Source organism: Stenella coeruleoalba, assembly GCF_951394435.1.
Source record: "Stenella coeruleoalba genome assembly, chromosome: 17".
NCBI lineage: Eukaryota > Metazoa > Chordata > Mammalia > Artiodactyla > Delphinidae > Stenella > Stenella coeruleoalba.
In genome coordinates, this window is record NC_137163.1 from 30,471,978 (window position 1) to 30,484,107 (window position 12,130).

General features: G+C 40.7%; 1 pseudogene across 1 annotated transcript; it reads right to left on the reverse strand.

Moving 5' to 3' along the window:
* Nucleotides 1-8,458: 8,458 nt before the first annotated feature.
* LOC307175946 (elongation factor 1-gamma-like) lies at nt 8,459-10,793 on the reverse strand (annotated as a pseudogene). The gene has a single exon. The product of its transcript is annotated as an elongation factor 1-gamma-like (transcript).
* Between the last annotated feature and the right edge of the window lie 1,337 nt (nt 10,794-12,130).

A 12,130-nucleotide genomic window follows, 5' to 3' on the forward strand; every position in this document is an offset into this window, starting at 1 on the left:
TTGGGAATTCAGACATCTGAACATTAAGGTGGTGAGAAAAATGCTTAAGCATAATTGTTAAAAACAAATAGTTTAAATAAATATGAATGAGATAAAAGTTTACACTAAGTTAAACTAAATAATGGATATTCATTGACTATCAAGATCATTTCCAAGAAGATAACATACTGAGACATAGATTGCTAAATATAAGTTTAAATCTATCTACTTTTGGCTTAATTTTTATAGAAACAAAAGATATTTGTGTCTATTAATAAATATGCCTTCTGCCACATTTAGAAATGGTAGTGTGAAGAATGTTTCTAAAAAATTATAAATTTTAATTACCTATTTATGTTTGTGAGTCGACTACAGGATGCGAATATATGATACTTCACAATTGCCTGTTTCTTAGTTTTCACTGGAAAGTAAAGGTTACTAATAGTAAAAATTTATAATCAATATATAAAAATAGAACTACTAGAAACAGTAAGAGTGAAGGGAAACAATTTTGTATGCAAAGTATGGGAAGAAAATGGGATGTATTTTGACATGAAGAGTACGCAAGAGTACGTATTTCTGTTAAAGAAAAAGAGTAATGTTGTCTAAAATAAAATGACTGGTTATTCCAGAACAAAAGGAAAAAGAGTAAGATAAATCCTAAATGGATATAGAAATTGTTCAGAAGGTTTGTGGAAAATAAATTATGTTGTGAGGTCAAAGCTGGCTAAATTGGATAGATTTATAAGGTTTTCCTTAAATGAGCTCACTAATGTACTGATACAAAACTAGAGTTTAATTTTCTCTCTGTTAAAGCCACAAATTTTGTAGATTATTGATCCACTCTTAGTAAAAGTTTATAAAGGGTTTTTCTTTATGTAAATGTAATCTGCCTAGGAAAACAAAGATTCTGCATCTTAGAAAATATTTCCTATGTTCTACATAGCCTTTATCAGGACTTCGATTACCTAGAAAAACTGAGTCTTTTCCATTTTAAATGAGCTAAGGGTTTTTGTTTGTATGTTTGTTTTTATAACCAGGTAACTTTCTGTATTTGCAATGCAAATCTTTTCATTGTCACTTTGGTTAAAGGGATAACTAAATATTGTTTCACAGTGACTTATGCTCCTATTTGATCAAATGTTTTAAACCTTTTGACATTTTGGACAAACTTCCTCAAATCAAATTTTGAATGAAGTCTTTTTTTTTTTTTTTTTTTTTGCGGTACGCGGGCCTCTCACTGTTGTGGATTCTCCCGTTGCGCAGCACAGGCTCCGGACGCGCAGGCTCAGCGTCCATGGCTCACGGGCCCAGCAACCGCTCCGCGGCATGTGGGATCTTCCCGGACCGGGGCACGAACCCGTGTCCCCTGCATCAGCAAGCGGACTCTCAACCACTGCGCCACCAGGGAAGCCCTGAATTAAGTCTTTTTGACCTTGAACTAACTTTTGGATTTTCCAGAGGGCTCCTGGAAGATCTCAAAAGATTTCTTCTCTCTCCTTATAAAAGAGAAATGTTAATTTATTTAAGCTTATTTGATGTTAAATTGCATAGGAAATATTGTCAAATAAAAATAATATTTAACCTCCTTAGATTATATTTATATAGGTATACCTTATATATATATATATATATATATATATATATATATAAGTAATTCAGAAATTATATGAAATTCCTAAAATTCTGATATGGCCTGGTACAATGTTATCAGTCATAATTCCAACTATTATCTTAAAATACTATATATCACAAATATAACCAAATTCACTCATCAATTGCATTCGTTTTTGTGTGGGTATGAACTATCAACAGATCTTTAACCATGAATATTTTTAAGTCTTTTGTCATTCATGGTTAATGTTTTATTCTCAATTCTCTGAAAGCATTTACAATAAACTATAGGCAAATATGCTTCATCTTCAAAGGTATGCATGGAAAAAACCTTGACAAGTACTGTAGAATACAAGTTTCTGATCACTTTAAGATTGTAACACTGAACTAGGTAAGAATTTCTGAAACTAATGGAAAAATGATTCACAAAGCTGCTAACCCAAGATGAAGCAAAATAAGAATTACAGGAGATTGATTGTACCGACGAAGATAATTATAATCTTCATGACTTCGTTCAAAACATTGCTCTTTAAGCTCGCCTGCCGATGCAGGGGACACGGGTTCATGCCCCGGTCCGGGAAGATCCCACATGCTGCAGAGCGGCTAGGCCCGGGAGCCATGGCCGCTGAGCCTGCGCGTCCGGAGCCTGTGCTCCGCAACGGGAGAGGCCACAACAATGAGAGGCCCGCGTACCACAAAAAAAAAAAAAAAACACGAAACAAAAAAAAACCATTGCTCTTTAAGGTTTTGTTTTCCAGATTTAAAAGACTTTTTTCTCCTCCCTTTTAAGCTATATATAACTTACAGCAAATGGTAAAATATACTTTTGTCAACAAAAGTTGAAACGTGTTATTCTCCCACCCTGATCCCTCCAGAATTCAGAAACTCTTATTACATATTCTTATTTTTCATGCCAATATATGTACTTATATAAGTTCAATAAGAATCTGTTCTCCTTGTGTAATAGAAAACAATTAGACAATAGAACAACAGAAAACAATTAGGCTAAACTGCTTAGCTTAAAGAGACTTTAGAGGTCTAATCTGAGATTCCTTCTCACTAAATAATTTAAAGAACTAAGGTTGACTTTATGAAGCCAGTAAAGTCCCTTAGATATGACCCAAGCTTTGATTGAAATGTCATTTTTAAGAAAATGCATAGACTCATTATTCTTATATTTATGTAAATAATCAAGCCAAGTTTAATAAGATTAGACTTACTTTACAAACAAATTTGTTTCACAATATCTGTGATAAAAATGTGATGACTATAAAAAAATGTATTTCAATATATAACTCTGGTGTACCGGTTATCAGATTCTAGCCCTATTCATTTTCTTTGAGGTATCTACTTGTAAACTTCACAGAAAGTACCACAACAGATCACATGTGAACAACCTTCATGCCTGTTGCTATACGGGTCACTTAAGAGAGTTCACCAGAACACCCAATAACATCAGATCCAGTCAAACTGCAAACCAGGAAAATCCGTCAGACTGAAACTGCCAACCCCATTCCATGTAAAGATGCCTCAAACTCAAATCTAGAAATTTTCTCAACTGGCTGCTCCCCAGACGCAGAAACTGAATTGGTAATTTACTTGAACTTTAACCTTTGTTAACCTTTTAACCTTTGTTTAAAATTAAACTTTGTTTTTCTTTTGTTTCCATAGAAATGCATCTCATTAAATTACTTGATTGCTCACATCACATAGAGGCCTGATTTAGTAGAAGCTCACCTACAACACCTTAGGACTTCCCCGGTGGCGCAGTGGTTAATAAGAGTCCGCTTGCCACTGCAGGTGACACGGGTTCAAGCCCTGGTCCAGGAAGATCCCACACACAGGGGAGCAACCAAGCCTGTGCCCTGCAATTGCTGAGCCTGTGCTCTGGAGCTTGCAAGCCACACTACTGAGCCCGTGAGCCACAACTACTGAAGCCCACGTGCCTAGAGCCCGTGCTCCACGACAAGAGAAGCCACCGCAAGGAGAAGCCCGCGCACCGCAACGAAGAGTAGCCCTCGCTCCCCGCAACTAGAGAAAGCCTGTGCGCAGCAACGAAGACCCAACGCAGCCAAAAATAAATTAATTTAAGAAATAAATAAAAATAAAATAAATAAAAAGCCTTTATTTTAAAAAAAACACTTTTTTTTTCTTTTTCTTTTTTTTGCATATACAGGAGAGGTGCCAGCCGGAGATAGAAATGTGGAAGCCATCAGGCTGTGTGATACTGAAAGCAGGGCTGGGTGAGATCAGCCTGCTGGGGAGGGCAGACGGAGCTGGGCTCTGCAGCTCCTGACCATTTAGAGGCTGGAAAGAAGAGAGGGCGGCAGAGGAGACTGAACAGGAGGCCAGAGGTGGGGTCACACCAGGATGGCATGGTGGGTGGTCTCTTGGAAGCTAAGAGAAAAAAGGGCTTCAGGGAGGGAGGAGTCAGCTGTGTCCGATCCTGCGGAGCGGCCAAGGTGAGGCCAGAGAAGTATCCGAGTTCAGGAACACAGAGGGGGTTGGAAGATTTGACGGGAGCAGTTCCCGGCCAAGTGGGCTGAAGATTGGCTGGGAGGCATGAGAGACAGTGGAGGCAGACAGATCATCGGAACGCAAATTTTACCGAGAATGGTAAAACTTCATTCACCTCTTGAAATGAAAACATTTCAGGTGAACTTTCATTTCACCTCCTGATAAAAACATCCATATGTTCATCTTGTCCTAAGTAATCATGAGGATGTGTGATTGCTAATACACCATATTGTGCCTATGTAAATAACTCAGAAGAAATTGAAACCCAAATACATACACATTATCCGTTAAAAAAAAAGTGGTGAACGCTGTATTTTATTATAACCCATTTGATTTATTTAATTGGTTAAATATTGTCTCCTGCGAATCTCTGTTCTTGGGAATTTTTCAATCCTCGGCTAATATTCTCCTTAGAGCCATCATACCAACCTCTCTAGTGCCTTGTATCCTCTGAAGGGCAATTTAAAATGCCTTTCAACAGCCACTCACACATCAAATATCCATGAGGATTAGGCAACTGGAAGAACTAAATGACCTGGCCGCCCACCTCCACGATGACAGGCAACTGTTGGGAAGAGCGACTACATGACCCTCCATCCTGACTACTCAAGCAATGGGAACAGCAAACATGTGATTTTTCAGCCTGGCTCCATTAACTGTGGCAATGGCGAGTAACACTCTACTAGTTAGTCACGCTCTAAGCTTGTAGCGAGAATGAACAAAAGGGGAAAACTGTTCAAATTAAATATAAAATGGAGTCCAGATCTGAGAATTCCCTGAGCAGACAAAAGCCATGTTAGTAAAACTAAATCTCATTTCATGAATATAAGCAATACTTAAGTTATTTCTTGTAAATGCATGTGACAATCAGAAAAGAAACTTAAGCCACCTTCCTAAAAATGGTATGAGATAATCCCTTTTTGCCAAGCTCCTACCATCTGGAAACGCCCATTGTAATAACCAGTCATTGTAAAGGTTAACAGCTTCCTCATTTTCACTTTATAAGCCATCCTGTAACACCACACCCCTGAGCTTCATGGGAGTCCTTGCATTTGAAAGCTCCCAGTTTGCAAATTGTTCTTAGATACACAATAACTCTTACTGAATTTATTAATCATTTATTAATTTGGTGGTTCTAATTGTGCTATTTCTCGATTTTTGACAGCACCCAGTTCCATAAAAATCTCTGCACTAAGGAAGGGGGAAGCATATACTTTTGTGGACAACTAGCTTTCTTCGCATGGATAATAATAGTAACAGTCTGTATTAGTTTCCTATTGCTGCTGTAACCAATTACTATAAACTTAGTGCCTTAAAACAACACAAATTTATTATCCTACAGTTCTGGAAGACAGAAGTCCAAAATGAGTCTCACTAAGCTAAAATCAAGGCTTGGCAGGGCCGCATTTCTTTTAGGTGGTTCTAGGAGATAATCCATTTGCTCACCTTTTCCAGCATCTAGAGGCTGCTGGCATTACTTGGTTGGTGGCCCCCTCCCATCTTTAAAGCCAGAGATGTTGGGCAAGTCCTCCTCTTCACTGCCATCTCTCTGGTTTTCTCTGTTCTGCCTCCTCTTCCACTTATAAGGACCCTTGTGATTACCTTGGCCCACCTGGATGACCCAGGATCATCTCCAGCATCTGAAGGTCAGCTGATTAGCAACCTTAATTCCCCTTTGCATTAAAACCTATCTATTCACAGGTTCCTATGATCAGGACATGGACATTTTTAGAGGGCCATTATTCTGCCTACCACATAGGAAGAGAAAGATTAGTCACAATGGCATTTATTAAGTACCTTCTGTATACAAGGACCATCATATAGAATTTATTTAATCCTTACAATAGCCCACTCAGGTAGGTATTTTTATCACCATTTTATACATGAAAACACTGAGGGAGACAGATGTTCAGCAGCCTTGCGTTTAGAGTCAGAGAGCCAATGAAGGGAGAAAATAGGATTCAAACCCAGTTCTGACTCTAAAACTCCTGTTTTATCCCAAAACATCTACCTCTTTCCCATCAGATCTTGATCCCCTATTTTTCTGTGGATGTCCTTGCCTCTTACTTTGACAAGAGTGAAGCCACACAACTCTCTCCTTTTAAAATACTTTTACATTTTTAAGTGGTTGGAAAAAATCAAAAGAAGAGTAACATTTTGTGAAAAGTGAAAATTATTGGAAATTCAAATTTCAGTGTCCATAAATAACGTTTCATTGGAAAACAGTGTACTTATCTATTTACATGTTGTCTATGGCTGCTTTCTCGCTACAACAGCAGAGTTAAGTCGATGGGACACAAACTGTCAGAGTTAAGTCGATGCCCACCATCTGGTCTTCTACAAAAAAATGTTTGCTGACTCCTGCTTTTCACCAACACTGCCAGTATCCAGCTCTCCATCAGTGGCAGAGCCCAGACAGACCACATTGGGCTGAGGAAGCAGCATTATTGTGGGGAGAGACTGATGTTTCACTCATACCCCTGTCTTGTCTATATTCAAGGCAGGTAAAATTTTTTGAAAATGGAAATAGCATTGAATACCATCCTTATAAACTTTCTCTGGTCTGTGAGTAAGGAATGATCTAGACTTCATCCTTAGAGAAAACTGTCTACTCTGGCCAAGCACTGTGTGAGGAGTCTTTTATTTATAATATCATTTGCTCATCACAACAACTTTGAGAAATATTACTATACCCATTTTACAGATGAAGCCACTGAGACACAGAGAATTTAGCCCATTTGCTCCAGATCCCAAGTGGCTGAAATCTAGATTTTTTTCCTCAAAAGAAAGGCCATGGGTCCTTTTTCTATACAACACTCCCACATCAACTAACCCCTGAATTCCAGAATAAAAAACAGTGAACAAGAATTCTTAAATTATGTTTTTCATTGTTTCCACCTGTGACTCTAAAAGATGTTTAAATAAATAGGAACTCTCTTGTATGAGTATCTTTCAGAATCAACTGAGGAACCTTATACCATAGTGTGAAACAGTACCAAAGCAAGATAAAATCCTGCTTTTTTCCCCACCAAAATGGGACAGCAGGGGCTGCAGCAGACTCCCTAACTGCTGAAGGAGGATCCTTCAGAACTGCAAATTAAATCTGAAGTACTTTGCCAATTGACTCCCAATCGATTATTCCAAGTGTACGTGCTGCAGAGAATGTGGCTTCTCCCAGGGACTCTGAAGAGTGGTGCTTAATTATTCATCATGAAATTTAATTTCAGAGCTTGTAATCATGTAACTGTTTAAAATGGAATTTGTCACTGAAACACATTGCGAGAAAATAGCGTATTATTTAACATCTACTCATCTCACTTCAAGATCAGTTTAAAATTGTATGCGTTTCGTGATTTTATGACAGCAATCACATAAGGGCCATGTAAGCTAAACTCCTACATGTTTTCTGCTAATTTGGTTGAGTTAGGCCATTTTCTATGGTGAATTGGAAAGGATATTACCGATTAGGGAATGGAGATACCAGCTTTTTCTTTCCTCCCAAAGGTCCAGCTCCACAGAACCACAATTAGTTTACTCTGAGCTCCTTGAGATGCTTAGAAAAATTATCAGCTGACAAATTGAGGCTAAGGTAATAGATGAGGAAAGACACTAACTGAATTAAATGTAAGGATGACGTGATTCAGTTTAGTTTGGGGGTTTTTTTTTTTTGGTTGTTTAAGGACATTTATGACTGCTCTACATTGCAGGAAGCGCTAGGGCGTGTTTAGGGTACAGGCTCCAGTGACACCCACTGGGTTCAAAATCTTGCCTCCACTACCTAAGACGTGTGATCACAGGCAAATTGCTTAAATCTCTGAACCCCACTTCCTTGTGAGAAAGTAGAGATACCCCAGAGACGATCCACAGCCAGGTTAGGGCCCACAGGCCAGTATCTGTTCCAAGGAGTCTGTGCCTCTTTGTCTGAAGTATTGAAACTATGACTCTTGGATACGGCGGCCGCCCCAGCTCACAGGGCAGCTGCGGGAAGCAGGGAAGTAGTGTTAAGTCGTTCTGCATATGCTGTGCTCTCACTCTGTCAGCAGGTATTCTCCTTCATGAGGGAAGGTCTGGAATTAGGTAGTTACAAAGCCCCGTGTCACCACCTCCTAACTACATCCAACCTTTCCCAGCTAGGCTAGAAGACGGTCATCACAGGAGAGGCAAGGCAATTAAAAAAAAAAAAAATCAAAACTGAGGAGAGGCCTCTCTTTCTGCTCTTTTGAAGACTTCTCTCCTGCACAGGGAGATCCTGCAGGTATAGACAACACCCTGCTTCAACATATCTACTCCCCTTTGAAGAAGCCATCACCCACAAAGGAGGCAGCGCAGGAAACGGTTCGACGTTCAGTTTCCTTTAATGACCCCCATTCTCCCTGAAGGGCAGATGCGGGCAGCTAGGCGATGGCAAGAGATGTTCCCTTGAAGATCTTGCCCGGGTTGAAGGCTTTGCCCACGTGCTGGAAGGCCCCATCCCAGGAGGAGTATTCTCGAACCGGTCTGAGTCTCCTCGCTGCTGGGATCCAGTTTCCAGCATGTGTATGACTCGTAGTACCCCTGCCAATCTGGACTCAGCGCAAAGGCAAGCTCCTGGCCTCGGAAGACCCAGACTCCAGAAATGGAGCCGCTACTGTTGCTTCCAAAGAGAATGACACCGGCAAAGGCATTCTTCCTCAGTTTGTCCAGTCGCTGCGACACTGCAGTGATGAGGTTGCAGTTCACGAAGGTCTGGGTGAGCTCTTCAGGGAAGCGGTCCTCGGCGTAGCACAGGCACCAGCCATCTTTATCAAAGTGCTCCCCAAAGTACGGCAGCGCCACGGAGAGTGTGTCCTCGTTGGAGTGCTTGCGCTTAAATTCATCCAACGCCAAGGTGCTCTTGGGCAGGGGAGCAAAGGGGTCCTTGGCCTTCGGCTCAGCAGCCGCTGCCCGCGCACGTCCATACAGCTCCTCCTCAGTAGCAGGGGCAGCCGTCTTCTTCTCTTTCCGCTCGGCCTGGGGCTTCTGCTTCTCTTCTCGTAGAAGCTTTCTCTTTCTGTGGGGTGTCCTTTTTTAGGCTGGCTCTCTGCAAACTTTTTAGCATCAAATTGGGCCATTTTCTCACAGAGTTTCACCTCCCCCAAGACAGCCCGGAACTGGGGCTGGTTAATGCAGGTGAGGAACCAGTGGTTTGGATTAGGGAAGGCCTGGCAGAAAGAAGGTTCCAGAACCTGTTTATAAAGCCACAACAGGGTGCAGACAACTGTGATGTCAGCCAGTATCACACGTTCGCCCACCAGAAAAGTCCTTGTCTTCAAGTGAGCGTCCAGCGGCCCCAGAATTCCCCTCACCTCCTGCTTTGCATTCCCTGTGGTCTGCTTGTTGCGGCGCATGAGGCTCAAGGGTGTGGAACACCCAGGTTCTGGCTGGGGGAACTATGTTGCTATCAGCAAGGCTCACCCCCTGCACCACCTGGGCTGCTGCTTTGGGAGTACTTCCCTGCAGTCTTCGTTGCTCGCATAGTAGGCAATGGCATTGCTCTCGAACACACAGAATCCATCGTCACCCTCAAAGGCTGGAACCTTGCCAGCAGGAAATCTATGGAGAAATTCGGGGGTGTGTTTGGTTTGGCCAAAATGGAAGCGGGGTGGTGCGGTGAGCACGCAGACCTGAGCCCTGCTGCACTGAGTGGCAATGAGGGCCTTGAAGGCCCTCCAGTTTTCAAGATATGGGTACAGGGTCCCAGCCACCATGGTGATTCTGCAGAGAAAGGGCCAAATTAGTTTTAATTTTAGTTAAACAGAGGCAAAAAGATGCTTTTGAACTTGACAGTATCAAAGATTACTGAGGAATACTTTCATCAGAAAACTCCAGTTGCGGGTTTGCCTATACCCAGATACAAAGTGAGGCATCCTACAGAGACATCTCAGAATGCCCTCCCTGGTCACAGACGACGGAGACAGAAAACCATTTCCTCAACGTGCTGATGAAAATGAAGTTTAGTGAAGCTGAAGTAGAGGCATTTTTTTTTTTATCACTACTAAAAAATAAAATGTTAGGTATCTCCAGGAGTGATGAAACAACTACCATTAAAAAGAAAACCTGACAATTGTCTAATAACCAGTTGTAAAATTTAAAAATATCTAACTTTAGGTGATATCAGGATTTTCCATTATCGAGGTGATATAGTTCAATGAATGACATAGTTTTCACTAAAAAAAATAAATAAAAAACAAACATTTTGTCCTATTGGGTATTCTTTAATCTGTTTCCACACAGCTGTAAAGCTGACCTTAAGGAACAAACCAACGCACGTTTTGGTTTAAATCAGATGCACAGTCTTTTTTACACGGCCAAGGATGCCCTGCATGATCTGGAATCCTGACATCTCCATCCTGTCTCATGCTACTCTGCCCTCAACTTGCTGGCTTCTCTTTAATGCTTCAAAGTCTATTATTTCTTTCTTTTGTCCCTACTTTCAAGCCTTTTCACATACTGTTGCCAGAACCTGAAAAGTCCCAGCCCCCTCTCCATATGACTGGCTCCCCTCTTCTGGATCCCAGTGTAAATGTCAACCCTCTAGCAAGGTCCTTCCTTTAGCTCGTCTAAATCATGCTCTTCCTTCCCTCTATCCACTTTTCTCCATCACTGCACTTTGTTAATGTCAGAGCATTCAAAACAGTTTATAAGTAACATGTCTATGTGTCTAATAACTTACATAGTATCTTTTATCTCAAACTTGATTGTAAGTTCCATAAACTTTTTGGCCCCGAATTTTATTTATCAATGTCTACCCACTGCCTGATAAACAAGAGGTGTGCAATGACAATTTGTTGAAGAAACGGATGAGCTTAAATGTCCCTTCCTATCTCCAAACCACTCCATTCACACACATTTATGGGTAATTGGCTACATTCATGCCTTTAGAAGCAGTTCTAAAACTAGTAATCGCATTCTGAATAATATAATGAAAGGTAATATAATTCAGTTCTCCAAAGTTTGTTAAGCCCAATTCATAGATGCTCCACTTTATTCTAATATTTAAGTGAGATAAACAAGTTTTAAGATACAATCTCAATCAACAAAAAGCTTGTAATTTTACTGGAGCAACACCTATACTTTATAGGTACTAGATAATCAGATAATTATTCGAGATAATTAAATCAGGTGCTGAAATAGTGAGAAAACTAGAAGTGATTGTCAAAGGATTTAAAAGAATTGAGATAAGATATTAACTTGATCAAGCACAGGAGGAAAGAAGAGCCCCAGAGAGAATATTAACATGCCATGCAGCGAATCGGCCAGGCTTAGAGAATATCTATCGGGAAGCAGTTTATGTGGATTTGGGTTGATAACATAGCCTCACGGAGGGACATTAATGCTATACTGAGTGTGTCAATGTGAGTTCTTAGTCAACAAGTTGCCATTGTTGATGTAAGAGCGAGAGATAATAAGATAAAACTGAGGTTCTAGAAGAATCATCTAGCAGGACATATTGGAGGACAAAATGTTCTTTGTAACAAGACAAATGAGATAATGGAAGCAATGCATAAAAGACGGCAATGAAGATGGAAAAAAATAGGAAACAAAATATATTGAAGGTTATCAGTAATTCCTTTCACCTGAAAAAAAGGAGGTTTTGTCATGTTGGAATAAAAGACTGAGAAATTTTAAGAGACTTACAAATTGAAGTTGTAATTTTTCTTAATCAGAAGAACACACTTAAATAATAAGAAATAATTTTAAGTGAAAGTTGATTCAATTTGAATAACCAAATGGTACAGTGACAACTTTGTGGCCTCTCCCGTTGTGGAGCACAGGCCCCAGACGCGCAGGCTCAGCGGCCATGGCTCACAGGCCCAGCCGCTCAGCGGCATGTGGGATCTTCCCAGACCAGGGCACGAAACCGTGTCCCCTGCATCGGCCGGTGGACTCTCAACCACTGCACCACCAGGGAAGCTCCACTGACAACTTCTGACAAGCTTTCCTCACACATTCACTACTGAAGTTTTATCAGCTAGAATGAACTTCTAATCAATTGACATTC